Raw genomic sequence first — 18655 nt, 5'->3', positions numbered from 1 at the left:
GTCAGCTGTGCTTCCCACACCTCCTTCCTCCCGGCCAGTGCCGCTGCACACCCCTCCCCCCCGTGCCAGCTGTGCTTCCCGCTCCCCCTTCCTCCCGGCCAGCACTGCAGCCCCCGACCCTCGCCCCCCAGCCCTGCTCCCCGCTGACCTGTTCCTCTTCCTGATCTCCCCAGCCCGCTGCAGGCCCCCCACTAGCTCTATTTCCCACCCCCCTTTACTTCCGGCCACCCTCGCGGCCCCCAATTCTCCCCAGCTGTGCTTCCCACCCCCCCTTACTCTCAACCAGGCGCGCCCCCTCCCGGCTGGTCTCCCTCCCCCAATATCCCGCAGCCAGCCCCATTCTGCCCGCCCCCTCCCCCGAACCAGCTGTTGGCCCTCCATCTCCCCCGGCCAGCCCTGTTCCCCCCCCCCCCCAGCCAGCACCGTTCCCTTCCTGGCCAGTCCTGCTCCCCCCCCCCCCCCCCCATGAAGCGTGTCTGTTCTTTTGTGTTTTTATTTTTTAAATGACTACCTGGTAACCCCTAGCAGTGGTTCTTGGTTTTTGCTCAACAACTTTGGTCCCCTCCCCGCAACGCCCCTTTTTTCCCCCCTTAAAATGTTTTCCTGGTGTGTTTTTTTTTGGGGGGGGAGGGGTCGGTATTTTTGTTTCAGTCATCTGGCAACCCTAGCTGGAGTACCTAGCTGGAGGGGGAGCACGGAGCCTTGGGGGCAGATCCAGGCAAGGCAGGGGCCACATCTAGCCCCTGGGCCTTAGAGGTTCCTCATCCCTGCCATAACCTTTGCAATGCAGTTAAAATTACACCATTCTAGCAACATTTCTGCTAACCATGTAGCACCACTTCCAATTAATAGCACCACTTCCAAGGTCTAGCTTGTTGAGAGACCTTACATATGATCAGCATTAGTAGTAAACAAATGTGATTAAAACTAGTAAACAGGCTTCAATCAAGTAAGAAGCAGCCCTATTTTTGGATTGCAGGTGATTTGTAGGAGTGAAAACAAGCAAGTTCTTTTGCCTAGTACATTAGCAGATCTGATTTAGAAGTCACTGACACAGAGAAATCCTTATGGTTTTTCTTTGACCGTCTTTTTTCTGGCTGTAGCCATGTTTTATTTGTGGCAGGAGAGAATGAACAAACCTACTTTGAATTATAGATCAAAAAACTGAATGGGTCCTTTCCTTCTTTGAAACAAGCTACGTCCTCACTTAGAAGTTATCTGCACGTGAGTTAAATCACCATGACCGAGAGCAGTCACACTGTGAAACAACATGAGCAGAACAGAGCAACTGTAGCAACTCACAAGTTACTAACTTGGGTTGTAAACTACAACCCTCGGCCCCCAAAAGTTGATCGCCTGAGTTATAAAAGCATCCACACTCAAGTTAAGGGACTGTGCAGCCAGGACTCAGGTTAACTTTGCAGGGAAGAAGAGCCTGTAGATGGAAGGAATATTGGCATCCAATAGACCATGAGGAAAGCCAGTGGGAGAGGATTTTAAAGGGTGCATATTGGAGGCCCAGTGGGTTGCTGGAGAGAATTCACAGCATGCTGTTGCACGTTCTCCCAGCTGTGCCTCCAACTTCGAATTGCCAGGCACCTGGCTTTTATACAGAACACCCAGTTGAAAAGGGATCTTGGTAGCTCCGGTTGGCACTGTCAACTAGGCCATGAAGGGTGCGTCTACACTGCACTGTAGTTCAAAATAAGATACACAATTTACGTAGCTCAAATTGTGTATCTTATTTCGATCTCATTTCAAAATAGCTTATTTTGTCATTTGGCATGGTCTACACAGAGCCACGTCAAAATAACCTGCTCTTCTGAAACATCCCTTACTCCTCAGGGAACGAGGCTTACAGGGACATTGGAAAAGCAAGGCTGTTATATTTCGAAACAGCGGGCTTGCTGTGAAGATGCGGGATAGCTAATTCAGGATACTCCAGTATCCCGAAATAACGTTGACTCTTAGGCTATGTCTACACTGCAAATCACTGGCCCAGTGAGAGGAGATCGGGGAGGAGACAGGCTCCCTACCTGCCCTGGCTCTGTGCAGCTCCTGGAAGTGGCACCAGGTTCCTGCAGCCCTCTGTGTACGGGAAGCTCCACATGCTGTCCACATCCTGAGTGCTGGCTCCACAGCTCCCATTGGTGGGAGCTGTGACCAATGGGAACTGTGGAGGTGGTGCCTGAGGATGCAGAGGTGGGCATGTGGCACCTCCCTGACAGCCCATGTGGCTGAGGCCACAGGGTCCTGGTAGCCACTCTTAAGAGTGCACCCCATACCCCTTCCCCAGTCTAGAATGTGCAGCTTGCATGGAAATGGATCCATAGACAAGGAATCAGAAACTAGACTTGGACTGAAGGACTTTCAGATTTAATTGGTGCATTTCTTGTATTCTTCACTGAGCTGCTATAGCAGTCTGGCATACCAGCATTGAAGACATTTCAGAAATGTAAGTGCAATGTATTGATTAAAAAGGCAAGTCCCAAGTATGATTTATCAGTTTAATTTAGCTTTCTAGTGCTTAACAGAAGACCAGGGTTGCTGCTTTTGAAGAGTATTTAATTTAAAAAAATAGCCCACAAAATCCTGGAAAGTGACCATATTGAGTCAGTCGGGAGACCTTTTAAAACATAAGTACAATGTAATGTGTGTGGGGCAAGGGAGGGCTCAGTTCTCAGAGCCAATTCCTCCCCCATGCAGAAAGCTGCCTTGAAGGGACAGCCAAGGGTTTCTCCTCAGCAAAAGGAATTGCAGCATTGCACAAAGCTGGTGTAACCAGTTCTACATCCCCAACAACTTCACTTCTCTGCATAGGCTACAGAGAGAATGGTCAGCAGTCATGCTGCAGGTGGAGTGCACTGCTGTCTGCAAACTCCTCAACCACTGCAGCTGATGGATGCAGAGAGAATAATTTAGAGCAGCTGTAAGGCTGCTGTAGGTTACACTAAGGACTGTGTCAGTCTCCAGCTGAATCAGGATCAGCAAAAAGAAAGGGAACTATCTGTAGTGCCAACTTTTTCCTCACTGGGATGGATTGACTTAAATCATCAACTTTACCAGCTGTGCTTCAGTTATTTTCTAGAGAAAGGTACATTCTCACTGGTTGATATAACCATTAAAACATTTGGATTTAGAACTACAGAGAACCTTTGACAAACTTTGGTTAATCTTTTTGCTAAGTAGGTAAGCTGTGACCATGTACATTTATTCAAGCAATTATACAGCTAAATATTTTCAGATTATTATTAATTGTATACTTTTAGTTTGCAGGGAAAATGGCAAAATAGATGTTGCTCATTTACTAGCTACTTATCATGCCAGAGAGCAAAAAGTTAACTGAAATTTAATTAAAGACACAAAAATAAATGTTATAAGCTGTTTTATTTAACAGCCTAAAATGTTATGGATACCTAAAACTTATCTTTATAAAAACATATTACATTGATAACTAAGTAGTTTACTTAACTGATTACAGTTAATCCCTCTCTTCCTTTATTAATCTGACTATTTCAGGCCAGGAAGAGAAAAATAATCAAATATGCTTTAGTGAAAGCAACTGGAGTTTAAATTCCTACTTGCTTAAGTCTCCTGAAAATGATACAATCACCTACATTATAGATATGGCGCAATAAGTCATCTTAAGTAAAGCTTGACAAAAAAGTTAGTTGTCCCCCTCCCCATTTCAAAAGTTGTGATAAAGACTCATGGATTTATTTCAATGATTTAAGATATTATAATAAGCATAGGCCTTAATGAAGTTTGTACTAAATTTAGATTTCATTTTAAACAGGTTTAATTTTTGTTCTTTTTGAATATAAATTAGAAATTTAAAAAATCCAATTTAATTTAAAAATAAATTTGATGTCAACACTGATTTGGATCCATTCTGTTCCTCACTATTCCACTGGCTCAGCTCAGTACAGCTTAGGACTGAATGCCTGGAGTGTAGAATAATGAGCAAAGGCACTCAGCATTTTAGGAGTACCTGAGTATCACTGCCACCGGATGAGAAAGCCTTTACATTGAGTTGCAGCTGCAGGGGACCATTTCTTTAAGTGACAGCCCCATGGTGATGAGAATGGGCACAGAGACTTTTTCTATTGTGGACAGGTACGCCACACAACAGCTCCTATCACAGTCTCTGTAAACACTGTACAGTGTGTTGAAAAGCCAGTAACTACATTTTCTTCTTATTAAGGTGCTGCGTAGAGCCTCCCTCCCCGCTCCACTCCTAATATCAGGGACCCATTCTTCTTGTCAGTTTTTTAAACTGTAATTTTACAGCAGGGGAACTCAAACTGGATTTACCTCAGTTCTCCTAACGGACCAGTGGGCACCCCCTCTGGCAGGACTCAAGGGTATGGGGGGGGGGGGGTCTCTGCCTTCTCCCCTGCCCTTTACACATACACACACTTTTCCTGGCCCTGTCTGCCTACTGTGCACTCCACCCCCCCATGTGTCCCTCAGCCCCACCAGGCAATTAACCCCCACATCCTCTGTTGTCTGCCACCATCACTGCCAGTACAGCAGGGCTAGAGTGACTTCTGGCTGCTAGCTTCTTTACACTGCTGGCACATCCCCGGTGAAGCAGAGGGCTTGAGCTGGCCTCAGAAGATGGGAACAGAGCAGAGGCTACTGTGTCCCTTCACTTCCCTATAGCTCCTGCCACCGTGAACACGAGAGAGCTGATCCCTGCTGCTGACCTGTGCCGTATCCCCCTGGTAAAACCCGAGGGCACGTCCCATGGGGAATGGGGCTTGAGCAAAGAGGTGCAATGGTGGGAGAGGTGGAGCAGGGGTATTGGGTTTGAGGGAAGAAGGGTAACTAAACACACCCCCAGGCTGCAGGGACCCACATGTTGTGGAACTGCTTGGGCTGGAGATGACCCACAGGCCATGCGTCTGAGACCCCTGCTTTACAGAATAACTGAGCACAAAGAAGCAATGAGAGAATTTCTCTCCAAAAGTTTTTACAGCCTACTATACTGACCACAAAGGAGATATTAGCTTCCACACTTTATTGTGAGAGAAGAGAATGGAAGCCAATTAAATGACTTGCCCAAGGACACAAATGGGGAAGAGCCAGGAATTGAAGCCAGGCCTAATTTAGTGTTTTTACAAGACCATTTTTCCTGTTTAATCTTTGGTCCCAGTCAGTTTTACTCAGGGGCGGAGTTCAAATTAGACAAAATTCAATTACTCTTAAGATTAGCGGGCCCTCCCAAAACCACTTGACTGAAAGCAGACACATTACAGCTCCATCAGGGCAAATTCTGTTGTTTTTACTTGTGCTACACTCCCATATAAATCAGTGGGTGTACACTCAACAGGGAAGGAGTACTCCAACAGATTCGGTCCATTAGGGTGCAAAGCAACAGCCTGGGAAAAGAACCTGATGTGCGAGTATCAAACCTCCCCTCAATTCCTACAGGTCCACTCACCAGATGGAGATTGGAGCTCACTTTGCTTCCTGACTTACCTGCAGGCCTCAGCCTGGTTTCTCTGTGGTGACTGCACTGGTCTTAACCTAGCTTCTCCAAGCTGAGCAATAGTGGGCGGGATTCGCCCAGATGTCAGAGGAATGCTTGAGTTTCTGGAGGCCTTACTTGACCTTGTTGCTATACAAAGCTTTGACCTTCCCATGTTGCGGGCGCTTCTTAAGTTGGCCATAAAGCACAATTTGTCACAACGGGCAGGAATTTTCTAGTTTCTACCTTGTGGTAATTTGCACATGTTGCAAATGGTATTGGGGGGGGGAGGGGATATTGACACCTCATCCACAACTTGAATTTATTAATGACCTGTTTGAAGGGATGGGTTGCACCCTCAACAAGTCTGCAGATGACATTAAGCTAGGGCCGTGGTCCCGAACACGGTGCCCGCGGGCGCCATGCATTTGTCTGCGCCCGCCAAGTGCTCAGGGCTGGCCTGGCCCCGGGCACATGGCGCATGCGTGGTGCCGGAGCCGGCCCCGGGCGCGTGGCGCACGGTGAACGCCGGCCCCGGGGGTGCCTCGGATTGACTCCCCGCGGCGCATAGGGGAGGGGGAGGAGAGAGCGCCAGCGCCGGCCCCGGCCGCGTGGCACTTGGGGGAGAGGGGGAAGAGAGCGCCAGCGCCGGCCCCGGGAATGCGGCTATGGGGGGGGCCGTTCGGGGGGTCCCGCCGTGCCCGCGGGCGAACGGCCACGCCCCCTGGCGCCCGGCAACCCCAAATGGTTGGGGACCACTGAGCTAGGGGGAAGAGATAGTTACACTGGAGGGTAGGGATAGGGTCCAAAGTGATGAGACAGTTGGAGGATTTAGTCAAAAAGAAATCTGATGAGGGTCAACAAGGACAAGTGCAGAGTCCTAAACTTAGGACAGAAGAATCCCAAGTACTGTTACAGGCTGGGGGCCAACTGGCTAAGCAGCAATTCTGCAGAAAAGGACCTGGGGATTACAATGGATGAGAAGCTGGATATGAATCAACAATGAGCTCTTGTAGCCAAGAAGGCTAATGGCATATTGAGGTGCAGTAGTAGGAGCACTGCCAGCAGATCTAGGGAACTGATTATTCCCGTTTATTCGGCATTGGTGAGGCCATATCTGGAGTATTGTAGCCAATTGTAGCCAATTTTGCCTACCCCCCATTACAGAAGGGATGTGGACACACGGGCGAGAGTCCAGTCAAGGGCAACAAAAAATTAGGGGGCTGGAGCACATGACTTACGAGGAAAGACTGAGGGATTTGGGCTTATTTAGACTACAGAAGAGCAGAGCGAGGGGGATTTGATAACAGCCTTGAACTACCTGAAGGGGAGGTTCCAAAGAGGTTGGAGAGAGGCTGTTCTCAGTGGTGACAGATGGCAGAATGAGGAGCAATGGTCTAAAGTTGCAGTGGGAGAGGTCTAGGTTAGGTTTTTTCCCTAATATCCATTTCACTAGGAGGGTGGTGAAGCACTGGAATGGGTTACCTACGGAGGAGGTAGAATTTCCATCTCAGCCTGACAAAGCCCTGGCTGGGATATTTAGCTGGGATGGGCCCTGCTTTTAGCAGGGGTTGGACTCAACCTCCTAAGATCTTTTCCAACCCTATGATTCTATAAACTGGGCACAGGTAATTTTGGGCATTAAAAAAAAAAGGAGGGGTACCAAAGGGGATAGAAAAGATGAAAAGATAGCAAGTGTCCATGAGAAAGCTTGGATTCTGGGGCTTCAATGCACAATGAACACATATCAAGAAACACATCCTGTTCTAAAGACCTTACCATCAAAACAGAAGTATTATCATGCTAGATTTACAACTGGGGAACTGACACTGTGGGCACGTTTGCAATGGGATAAGAAACGCACAGCATCAAGCCTCAGAGATTAGCCCCAAACTGCTGCAGCTTATCTCAAAATAGTAGTATAGATGTTTGGGCTCAGGACCTTCTCCCGCAGCCTGGCTCTAGCCTGAGCCCAGATTTCAACACTACAAATTGTATAGTCCCCCACCCTGAACCCCCTGAGCCCAAGTCAGCTGACACAAGCCTGCAACAGCCATGCTATGGGTCTTATCACTGCCTAGCGAGATTGTGCAACTAAGCAAGCCAATTAAAGTCTGTGGTCAATCTATGGATTAAATCCAGATCTCCCAAGGCCAAGTCCAGTGCCTTAACTGGAAGTTTTTTCTTGGTTTCTCATTAAACCCACATAGCATAAGCCGATTTGTAACAAGTAGCCTCGTTGATTTCCAGACTTTGACTTTGCTGTGTAATTTCTCCTTTAGTCAAGGGAATTCAAGTACATGGTGAATAATTACACTAGAGTAATTCCTTTGTTTGCATTTGGATATAGATCATGGCAAATGCAAGCCCAAGTTTTGTTGGACAGAAAAATATATTTGAAAAGTCTTATGTGGCCCATCAAAATACCAAAAGGACATTCTTATGGCAATACCCACAGGAACCAAGGAACCTTCTGCTCCAAGTGCACAGCTTATGTCATTGATGTTGCTTTTTCTAACGAACATACAGCAGCTTGCATAAGTATACACTGTTTGGGAATTAAAAAAAAACACACACTTCACTGCACACTTTACTTCTCCCACTGGGAGAGAACAAACGTGGCTGATGTTGCTTAATGCATTACTAGAAAGCACTCAGACTGCAATGAGGAGCACATTATAAGAACGTATATGAAGAAAATTACTTGTCCTGTCTAACAAGTCAGTTGCTAAGCAGGTTTGTAGGTTTCTGACAGCAATGCCTAAATTAAAAGGCTGTATCTAAATACACTATTGATTCCATTCTGAGGTCTTAGCTGAGGTGTCTAATCTCAATAGGGTTGGGAGTTCCAACTCCATCTTATCACTTTGTGACTTAGCATCTAGACCACAGACACAGGTAGGATTCAAAGTTTTAAAGTCATATAGATAAATATGCCTCAAAGAAGGGAAGATAAATCTCTTATCACATTAAGAAATGGAATGTATGATGCATCTGTTCATTTTTCAGTACAGATCAATGTATCCCAAGTTGGAAGAAAACACTGATGCTTTTCTTTTGCAATAAGCTGTCCTCTCCGGGATTTGGGGCTACATGTATGTAAATGGGTGCAAATCGAATGATTAAATCAGTTCTGAGTTTGGTCCATATTGTCTATCAAATTGTGGAGTAGAGAAGAAAGCACTGGGTCCTATAGGAACTTTTCCACAAAACAAAAACAAACAAAAAAAAAATTCACAAATTCTTGTGAGTTTTTCAAGTAAGGGATTGTCTCCACTATGCTGGGGATCAACGCTGCCACAATCAAACTACCAGCTGTTGATTTATTGCATCTGCTGTGCTAAAAATCAATCTCCAAGTGCTCTCCTGTTGACACTGATACTCCACTAGGATGAAAAGAGTAGCTGGTTTCAATGGGAGAGCTGCCCCCCCCATTGATCTTAGCACGACATCTTGTGTGTGGTAAGGCAACTTCAGCTACACTATTTGTGACTTAAATTAGATTGACAATGGGGGTTAGTGTAGAGTAGGCCTAAAGAGCCCAGGATGTACCTCAGGGCCATTTGTTGATAGCATAAAGAAAACAACATTTAAATTAAGCGCATCCTACCAGGCACCAAGACTATTCACTTTGCACTTCCTTTTTCCTTAGTCCTGTTAATAGTTTTAAAGCAAAAGTGAAGATGAACTCATTTAAAGCTACTTATTCTTTATTGCAGGATTCATTGTATTTTGCTAACTGAGAAAAGAACCTCTTAAATAACAATCTTGATATTCTAGGATGCTCTTAGAGTATGAGTTGTCAGATACTTAATAAAAATAGATTTTTAAAAAAAGTTTGGGCTAAAGCAGGCAAAATATCCATTGAAAAAAGGCCAGATGCCAAAATTTCCCTCTTGCTTTTGCTTTGTCTGTGCTGACACGCTGCTTTTTACATTTTGGTTACATTGGCTCCATCTACCTTCTGTCCTACAGTCTATCCAGGAGTGAGTCCTGGTATAAAGTTTCCTACATTTCTTCCTATTAGTAGATGCAGAGAGGAGCAAATGGACGTAAGATTTGGTCAAAAGAAAGATTTCCCCAATACCCAGTGAGGACATAAAGAGTAAAACACAAACAATTTTATACAAAACTGAGGAGGGACCCATATCTGTACCTCACCAAACAGACTTATCGAAGACTCCAGCAAGTAGCAATGTTAACAGCATTTTAAATGTTTGCAATAGAGGTGAACTTTGCTATTTTCTTACCGTTAAGGGAAAGATTTCTACTTAAGCACAGTTTTTAGAATTACTATTTGAAATCCAGTATATCCAAAAATGACCTACCCAAAAAAAACCACTGGAAAAATAAATGTTACTAAATGCAACTAATCACATGCTTATGTAGCACCTTTTATCCCAGAGTGCCTTACTAACTGCTGCTAGACTGAGATTCCATCTATGCTACCCTAGAACTAGCAGTCTTATTTTCTTTTCTCCTTTATACAAGTTTTTTAGAAATATTTGCTAACTTCAATTACTTCCTCCTGATTTTCACTGTAGTAAGTGAAAAGAAAAATAAAAGAACTGGAACTTAGTCATTTTAATTAAAAAAATACTTTAAAGTAGTTTCAGTCACCAACACTGGACCCCTCAAGTCCCCCTACCAATTTCTGCGGTAATAACATTAAGTCTTCTTATCCCCTGTTGGTGCACAAGGAAAACCATACAGACAGTCGGGACAACTTACTGTACAGGGAAAGCAGTTACATGGGCTGAGTACCAAATGTTGTCAAAAGCACAAACTGCACAGACCTAAAAACTGTATTTTCCTGCTCTAATCTCTCTGAGTTTTACAAGCTACAGGGAACAGCAAGGTAAAAAAATTGATTCAGATGGAGGGGGGACTGTGTGGGTATGTCTACACTGCAATGTTATTTCGGGATACTGGAGAATCCTAAAATAACTATTCTGTGTCTTAACAGCAAGCCCTTTATTTCGGGGTTGGTATTCCGACGTCCCTGTAAACCTCATTCTATGAGGAATAAGGGATGTTTTGGAATAGCGGGTTATTTGGAAATTTATGACAAAATAAGCTATTTTGAAATAGCATTGAAATAAGATACACAATTTGAGCTATACAAATTGCACAACTTATTTTGAGTTATGGTGAAGTGTAGATGCACTTTTAGTTTTTAACTGGTACTTCTTTATGCAGGGTTTCACCAGGTGTGTAGATTGAGACTGGTCTTCACTGAAAAAGGTGTTTTGTATTTACCACTGTGTTAACTAACCTGTGATAGTTTTCATTGTAAAAACTTTACCTTGAGGTAGCTTCCACAGTCATAGCCAAGTTTACCTCCCAGTAAAAACTAGCTATGGCTTTGGGTTTGTCTACAAGGGGAAGATGACCATAGTCACTCCCCATGGGGACACTCTTATTGCAGAATAAGAAACAACATTCCAAATAGCTACAATGCTGTAAATTCACACCCCATGTTATTCCAGAGTAACTTTGCCACAGAGCCAGTTTGTCTTCACTGAAGCTAACAAACTTGTTTGTTTGTTTGTTTTTTAAATACAGTAAGAAAACCAAGACATAGCAGTTATCCAGCTGTAGTGCCAGGGGTAAATTAAGCAAACTGAGGGTGGGAAGTAAGCAATATACAGTAAAAGCAATATTATCCAGGACTCAATTAACCAGAAAGTTCAATTAACTAGCATTTCTTATATCTCCCAATACAAATCTTCAATATAGTAGTGTGCTAGGCAGTATACAACTAGATATTCTGCACTTGTCTTATGCCTCTTTCATAAAAGCAAAGTAAGCCAGCTGAAATTAGGGATTTAACCAAAAAAGCAGCTTCATAGGGTTAATACAAATTCAGCCTAATCTCCTGCACCTTGTACAACAACTGATGTTGATAATGACCCAGAGGCACTGCAAGATCCTGCAGTGCCTTCTGAATCATGAAAAGGATTAAATTATGTTCAGTATAGTTTTAGTGGCAAGTGTATGTTTAGTGGCTGGGGTGTATGCCTTGCACTGCCTATAGTGACATGTAGTGTCACAAGATAACCTTTTGTATAGAAAAAATTTATCTATGTACACTAAAGCAATGTTTCTCAACCAATGGTACAAGTACCTTCATGGGTACTCGAGAGAAGTCGGAGGGAGGGGGGGGGGGTAACGTCGACAACTGAACTTTGGAGAAAGCTATATTTTTAAGCTTTACAGCGCTTTATTATTTTTGTACTTTTTACACCCAAAAATGTCATCGCCCGCCCAGCTACTATTAAGTTCTTTAAATAAATGTGTTGCACTGGTAGAAAAAAATATGTGTGTCTGAAAACTGTAGGTACTGGGGGTACTTATTTTTTTCTTTAAAAAAGGGTACTTTATTTAAAAAAAAAAAAAAAAAAGGTTGAGAAACACTGTACTAAAGCACGTCAAGAAACCAAACATCCTGCAGTGCAGTACTAATACAGGTTGAACCTCTCTAGTCCTTCATTCTCAGGACCTGACCAGTTCTAAACCAGAGAATTTTCAGGATCATGGGACATCCATCTTCTCTAGCAACATTCCCAATGCTTCCACTACTTACAGGGCTGTTAGAGGAAAGCTAAGGGTAAATTAGGATATGTCTACACTACAGCATTATTTCGAAATATCTTGTTTTGAAATAGTTATTTCAAAATAATGCATCTAGACTTTTGAAATGCATTTCAAAATAGCGTTTTGCTATTTCGAAATAGAGCGTCCACACTGATAGGACCCTGAATCGCATTTAAGGCTGGTTCTGGCAGGGCATCAGGTCAGGAGTTAGCCTTAGGCAGCAGCCACACAAGGTATCAGAGACCTGTGCTTAAGGGACCTCCCCGGACAGCCAGTTCTCAGCTTTCCCTGCTTGCTTGCCTACCTTGCTAAGGGACAACACCACATTTTTTTCTCTGCATTCTCTGGTTGCCCTCACTTAGGACACCACAGCACTCTGCAGCATGGAGCCGGAGCCGCCCCTGGGCAGTCTGGTGCTTCTTCTGGACGTGTTGCTGTGAGCCTGGCAGCACATTCTGTAGGCAGAAACAGTTTCCTTGGTGTGCCCCACTGGGGGCTTATGACTCATTCCTCCCTCATGTCCTTCCACTTACCACTCCCTAACCCCGCTTCCTGCTGTACAATAAAAGACACGTGTTCATTACAACAAAGCCTCTTTATTGAGCCAAATTCGGGCGGGGGGGGGGGAGAATGAAACTGAGGTGAGACTGGGGAAAGAAGGTGGGAGAGGGAGGAGGAAGGGTAGGAGAGGGGAGAGGGAAACCTAGGAGGAGGGAGCTGGCAGGGGAAGGCAAGGAGAGGAAGGGGGAGGAGAAGCTCAGGGCTCAGGTCTTGCCAGCCCAACTGTCTCCCAGCACCGTGGATGCAGGGGCCTCGGCATCCCTGGGGGCGTGGGGAGGAAGAAGGAGGAGAGGGAGAAGAAGTGAGAGGAGTGGTAGCTGGGGAGGCAGCAGGGACTGGAGCAGCAGAAGGCAGCAAGCTCTGCCCCAGGGTTGCCCCCCAGGATGCAGTCCACAGCATCAAAATAGGGACAGGGGTTGGGAACTGCCCCCTGTGGCCCTGGCATATGCCTGCCACAGCTCCTTTATTTTCATGAGAATCTATTCCTGGGTTCGCATGTGGCCTTTGGTGGCCTGCAGACAGTTGCGTTCCTTGATTTGGTACGGAGATCATGGACGTTGGAGGCATCCCCGCAAACCTGAATTAGGTCCCTGATCTCCACTCTGGACCAGGCAGGTGCCCACTTTTTCTGGCCCCTGGCAGGCTGCTAGGAGCTGGCAGACTGGTCCTGGAGAGCGGTGGAGGGCTGGCTGCCTGGCTCGTCCTGAGGCCACTGGGTCAGGTGCAGTGACAGCTGGCTCTGGGCTGGCAGGCTTGGAGTTGGCACAGGCACTGTGGCCAGAGTCTACCCCTTTAAGGGCTCTGGGGAGAGGGGGAGGGAGAGGAGTTTTCTTGGTTGTGCCCAGAGTGGCCACCAGGGCACCCTTAGAAGGGCTGGAGGCTCCCTATTTCGAAATAAGAGTCTACACAACACTTATTTCGAAATAGCAATTTTGAAATTGGTGCTATTCCTCATGGAATGAGGTTTACCAATTTTGAAATAAGCCCTCTGCTATTTCGATTTAATTTCGAAATAGCGGTTTGGCTGTGTAGACACCGGTAAAGCTATTTTGAAATAACTTTGCTGTGTAGACATACCGTTCGAGCTAAATAATAGCACAGACGACAGAACTAGAACTAGTGGCTGTAAGCAAACTTTATGGGATTGCAATAAACTTGCCCATATCCATGAAAAAAGGACATCTGGCTAACAAAAATCATTCTGGACAATGGATGTTTCTGGACCAGAGCGTTCTGGACTAGAACGGTTCAACCGGCGCTAGATTTGTTAGCACCTGGATACTGTTTTATACTTCATTTATTTTAGTGTATTCTAATTCTTTACCAATGGAATACACATTCGTAAAGTATAACTCTCCGTTAATTAGAATAAAATATGTATAAAGGGTAAAAATATGTTTGTTTTAATGTAAGGCAGCACTCGAATTGGTCTTGTTAAAGATTTGGAACGTGCTCAATGTAGGAAAGACTCACAAACACATGTAATAAATAATATTATGGTTTTGTCATGGTGCTCACAGAATCTGTGACTTCCAGAGATTTTGTGACTTCAACTCACAACAGCTGGGAGCTAGAGAATTGCCCTACAGTGGCCAGAAAAGGCAGGTAGAGGAGGATCCCGGAAACTCCCAGCTGTCATGGGCAGTAGGGGAATGGGGAGCTCAGAGCCACCACAGGCAGCAGAAGAACCCCACAGCATCTGGCCTCTGCAGCTAGCAGGGGACCCCCTTAAGCTCTGAGCCAGGGCCCCTGCAGCTGCCCTGGTGTGGGGACTCCCCTGCTTTCCCTTTTGTCACAGAGATTTTTAGTAAAAGTCACTGGTTTCCTTGAATTTCCCTTTATTGCTCATGACCTGTCTGACGTACAAAAAATACCCGTGAGAAAATCTTGGCTCGAATAATAAAACATGCTCAACAGGTGAATTGCAAACCTTTGACATGAGTTATTTTTTTACTCCACCTTACTAATTATGTGCCAAATTCCATGGATAAGTGAATACCATTTGAGCCAGTATTTTTGACCTGAATGTATATTACTCCTCCTGTCTGCAAATGCTGTCTTCAGTAACTAAGGGTACATCTACACGGCAGGGCTAAAGTTGAATTAAGATACGCAACTCCAGCTACGTCAAAAGCTTAATTCGGCTTTTGGCACTGTCTACACAGCAGGAAGTGGAAGGAAGAACACTCTTCCTTTGACTTCCCTTACTCTTCCTTTGACTTCCCTTACTCCTCCTGAAACAAGGGTTACAGGAGTTGGACTGAGAAGTCCTCCAACTCGATAGTATTTCAAAATAAAGGCTGGCTGTGTAGACACACACTATCTTATTTTGGAATAATGTCAGTTACTCCAAAATAATGCTGCTGTGTAGAAGTACCCTGACTGTACAAGTCTCAGAGGTGGGAGCCATGTTAGTCTGTAACGTAGGGGGGGAAAAAACTTTAAAAAAAAATCAACTCAGTGAGAGTTATGAACCTAAGGGAGTAGGAAGATAGTGTGATTTATAATGGGAAAATGCCTGATCATTCCCCCCCCCTTGCCAAAATTCAGTAGCGAAGTATTGCTCATATTTGTACACCAGCTTTCAGCGGAAGATAAACCTAAGGCCGACAAACCCTAGATTATGCAGTCATTTGACCACCAGCTGCATAACTTTCGAGAAACAACCCCTGACCCCGCCCCACAATAAGAAGCTTTTCCTAAGCAATGCCTCTAGCCACCCACACAGGGCAGTACGGTTTGCAGGCAATTTCACCATTATTGGACCTAACCATGCCAGTTACAAGATCAAGAACACACATTCCTGTTCATCCAGAAATATAATTTATGCCATCATGTGCCTAAAGTGTCCGTCTGCCATGTATATTGGACAAACTTCTCAGACACTTCGCCAAAGAATCAATGCACATAAAACAGACATCAAGGCTCTCTCAGAGAGAAAACTGTTGCTTGCCATTTTAACCAGACTGGCCAATCTCTCAATGACCTTAAAACATGCATATTGCTTCAAAGAGATTTTAACTCCAGACTTCAAAAAGAAGCCTCAGAACTATCATTCATGCTTAAATTTGACACTTTACCTAGGGGTCTTAAAGATCTCACCCATTACAAAGATAGCTCTCCCATTATCACCCCTAATGTCATTACCTCACAGACACTTCTCCCCTCACCCCTCCTCAGTTCTTAAATCTGATTCGTCATTTTTATGTGTTCACTTTTTTTTATTGTATCCCTTTGGTATATATGCTCTTCACAATTTTCTTCCACAAATTGATCTGAGGAAGTGGGTCTGGCCCACGAAAGCTCATCATTTAATAAACCATCTTGTTAGTCTTTAAAGTGCTACATAGTCCTGTATTTTGTTTCCGCTAGACCAGGCTAACACGGCTGCATCTCTATCACGTTAGCAGAGGCAGCGGTAGGAATCTCTCTTGAGCGAGGGGGCGCTTTAAGTATCCGATTACCTTGAACTACTTGTTCCCTGGGTGCGGGGAAGCAAAGAAGCAAAGCCAGACAGACCCTGGCACGTTCTCAAAGCCTCCCAACCCCAGTCTGCTCTCACTCCCCGAGGAATCTCCCACTGAAACCCAAAGTTAAGTCGCGGCCATGCGGCGGGTGCTGCAGAATTTACCCCAAGCGAGCTGCGTCCGGAAAGAGCCTCTGCTCATCCAAACAGACAGGAGAAGCCCCTTCGTGAATGTATCCGTATCGACAGACGCCAGGGCGACTCATCTGCCCGGCGAGAGGCCCGAGCCCAACCTGCCAACACTTCCAAAACTTCCTTGCGGGATGAATAACTCCCTACGGGCTCCCTCCCTGCGGAAAGGGGGCGTCTTGTAAGGAAGCTTTTGGGGCAGGAGAAGGGAGTTCCCAGGCTAGTCCAGCAGAGGGGAGCCGCCCGCTGGATTCACAGACCAGGAGCAACACACACGCAAAGTTCTTCCCCGGCAAACGTTCAGGAAAGACCCAACGCAAGCGAGCAAGCGAGCAGCACAGCGGGGCTGGCTGGCTGGCGAGGCGAGGGGCGTGCGGGGCGAGATCCCCGTGTCTCTCCAGGCCCCGGAGGGCAAAGCCAGAGGGAGCGGAGTTTTCTCTCTCGCTCCCTCCCATTTCCACGCTGACACGGAGCAGCTGGCGGAGATCAAACCCAGAGCCCCTAGAGCGGCAGCCTGGCCTCCGGAGCTGCGTGTCCGGCCAGTCTGCAGGCGAAGAGAGCAGGGGGCCAGTCCCAAGCCCCCACACCGGCAGGAGGAGCGCGGAGCGGTTCCCCTGCTGCGGGCGAAGTCCCAGGGAGACGCGCGATCCCCGCAGGGTCAGCGGCTCTGGCCCCGGGGTGAGAGGCGTGTCGACAGCCAGGCTCGCCGCCGCGTCCCTATCCCGGGAGGCGGGCAGCTAACGGGCATCCCCGCGGCTCACGCCGCTCCAGCGAGCGTAGGGGGAGCTGGGGGCGCAGAGTAAGCCCGGGGACCTCCCGTCCCCCTTCAGCCTTGCAGGGCTTAGACCCCCCGTGTTCTCTGTGCCCCAAGCGGACTCCTCTGCCCACGCGTCCCCTGCTCCGGGATCTTTCTGTTCCCCGGGTGCCGCTGCGCCCCCTTCTCCACGGCACCCCCGGAACTCTCCCCCTCTTTCCCCCCGGGCTCCCTGCCTGCCCCCGTCGCGGCGCAGGGTCCCAGCGGCTCACCGGAGACGCGCACCAGCAGGGAAGGGGGGATCCTCCTGGAGCCGGCCACTCACAGGTCCTGGGTTGGGGGGGAAGCGGGTTCCTCGGAGCTCGCCGCGAGCCTCAGCGCCTCCCTTCGCCGCCGCCTCTTCTCTCCGCGTCTCCCTTTGTCCTTCCAGCGGGAGTGGGCAGCGGCAGCAGCCGGCCGAGGAGCAGGCGTCTCCCGCGTGGGAGAGCGGAGCCAGCTAGGCGCCCTTCCCCGGAGAGCCTCGGCGAGCCGCTGCCTCCCCGGCAGCTCTTCCTGCGCACCTAATATAGCGCTCCCAGGGCCACGTGGATTAGAGACAGGGCGAAACACGGCGGCCCCGGCGAGGGGCGGCGTGTGGCAGAGACAGGGAGGTGGAGGGGCGGCCCAGGGTGCCTGAGAGGAGGAGTGAGGGGGCGGCCCGGGGAAGCGGGAGGCTCCGAAAGGGGGGAGAGGGCGAGCCGCAGGGCAGGAGCAAGGAGGGGATGCAGGGACCGAGGAGCGCCCCGGACAGAAGGCGGAGAGCGAGGGCGAGACGAGAGACCGCTGAAGGGAGTGTCGGAGTCGGGAGCGCTTCCAGGGGCTAGCCAAGCCCGCAGCCGCCGGGAGGCAGACGGGACTCGGGAGCGCAGACCCCGAGACTGATTAACGTCAGCAGCACCTGGAAGCCCAGGCAATGAAGTGCCGAGAGAAGCGTAGGTCGGAATTTGGCCCCTTTCGCTCCCCCAGCACCCTTCCCTGCACGGCGGCGGTGAAAGCAACTTAACGTTTCTTGTAGAGACCGTCCTAGTGCAGCCGGGTCCCCGCCAGCTCTTTCAAGAGCTCCCTGCTGACTCTTGCCGCCGGAGCTGCCCACCAGGGCGCACCCCCTTACGTTCACTTCAGCTGCACAGAGAACTGCTGACCACCGCTCTCTCCTTTAGAGACACCCCAAGGCAGGTCCCAGCTTCCTAGTCATTAAGGAAAGAGGGTTTGGTCTGGGATTTTCAAAGGGACCTAGGAGACTTAGATGTCAGGAGCTGGCCACTCACGGTGTGTCTAGACTACAGGGTGTGTCGACAAAAGTGGACTTTTGTCAATAAAACTATACCTGCGTCTACACTGCCGCTGAGTTCTGTCAACACAACGTCCACAGAACTCCGCTGTTTTGTCAATGGCTGTAAACCTCATTCGACGAGGAATAATGCCTTTTGTCGAGAGAGTTCTGTCGACAGGCATTATTGCATCTACACTGTCCTTTGTGTCTACACTGTCATGTCGACGAAGTGGCTTGCATTGTCTACAGAACTGGATGCAGTCTAGATGCTCTTTGTCAACAGAAGGTTTCTCGACAGTATCT

General features: G+C 47.4%; 1 protein-coding gene across 6 annotated transcripts in view; it reads right to left on the bottom strand.

Moving 5' to 3' along the window:
• Positions 1–18085, bottom strand: part of ST3GAL1 (ST3 beta-galactoside alpha-2,3-sialyltransferase 1) — a 158246-nt gene extending 140161 nt beyond the window's left edge. For 2 of the 6 annotated variants that reach the window (XM_006123533.4, XM_006123530.4), the window contains exon 1: positions 17313–18085. The gene's annotated coding sequence lies outside the window, so the exon portion shown is untranslated. Of the gene's footprint in view, positions 1–16262; positions 16873–17312 lie in introns of those variants that run through there. The other 4 variants (XM_075920091.2, XM_006123531.4, XM_075920092.2 and 1 more) reach the window with 2 other exon arrangements.
• Positions 18086–18655: the final 570 nt, after the last annotated feature.

The sequence above is a fragment of the Pelodiscus sinensis genome, chromosome 2, assembly GCF_052426305.1.
Source record: "Pelodiscus sinensis isolate ZL-2025 chromosome 2, ASM5242630v1, whole genome shotgun sequence".
Taxonomy (NCBI): Eukaryota; Metazoa; Chordata; order Testudines; family Trionychidae; genus Pelodiscus; species Pelodiscus sinensis.
Note: the sequence above shows the minus strand (reverse complement) of the source record. Positions and strands in the feature narration are given on the sequence as shown.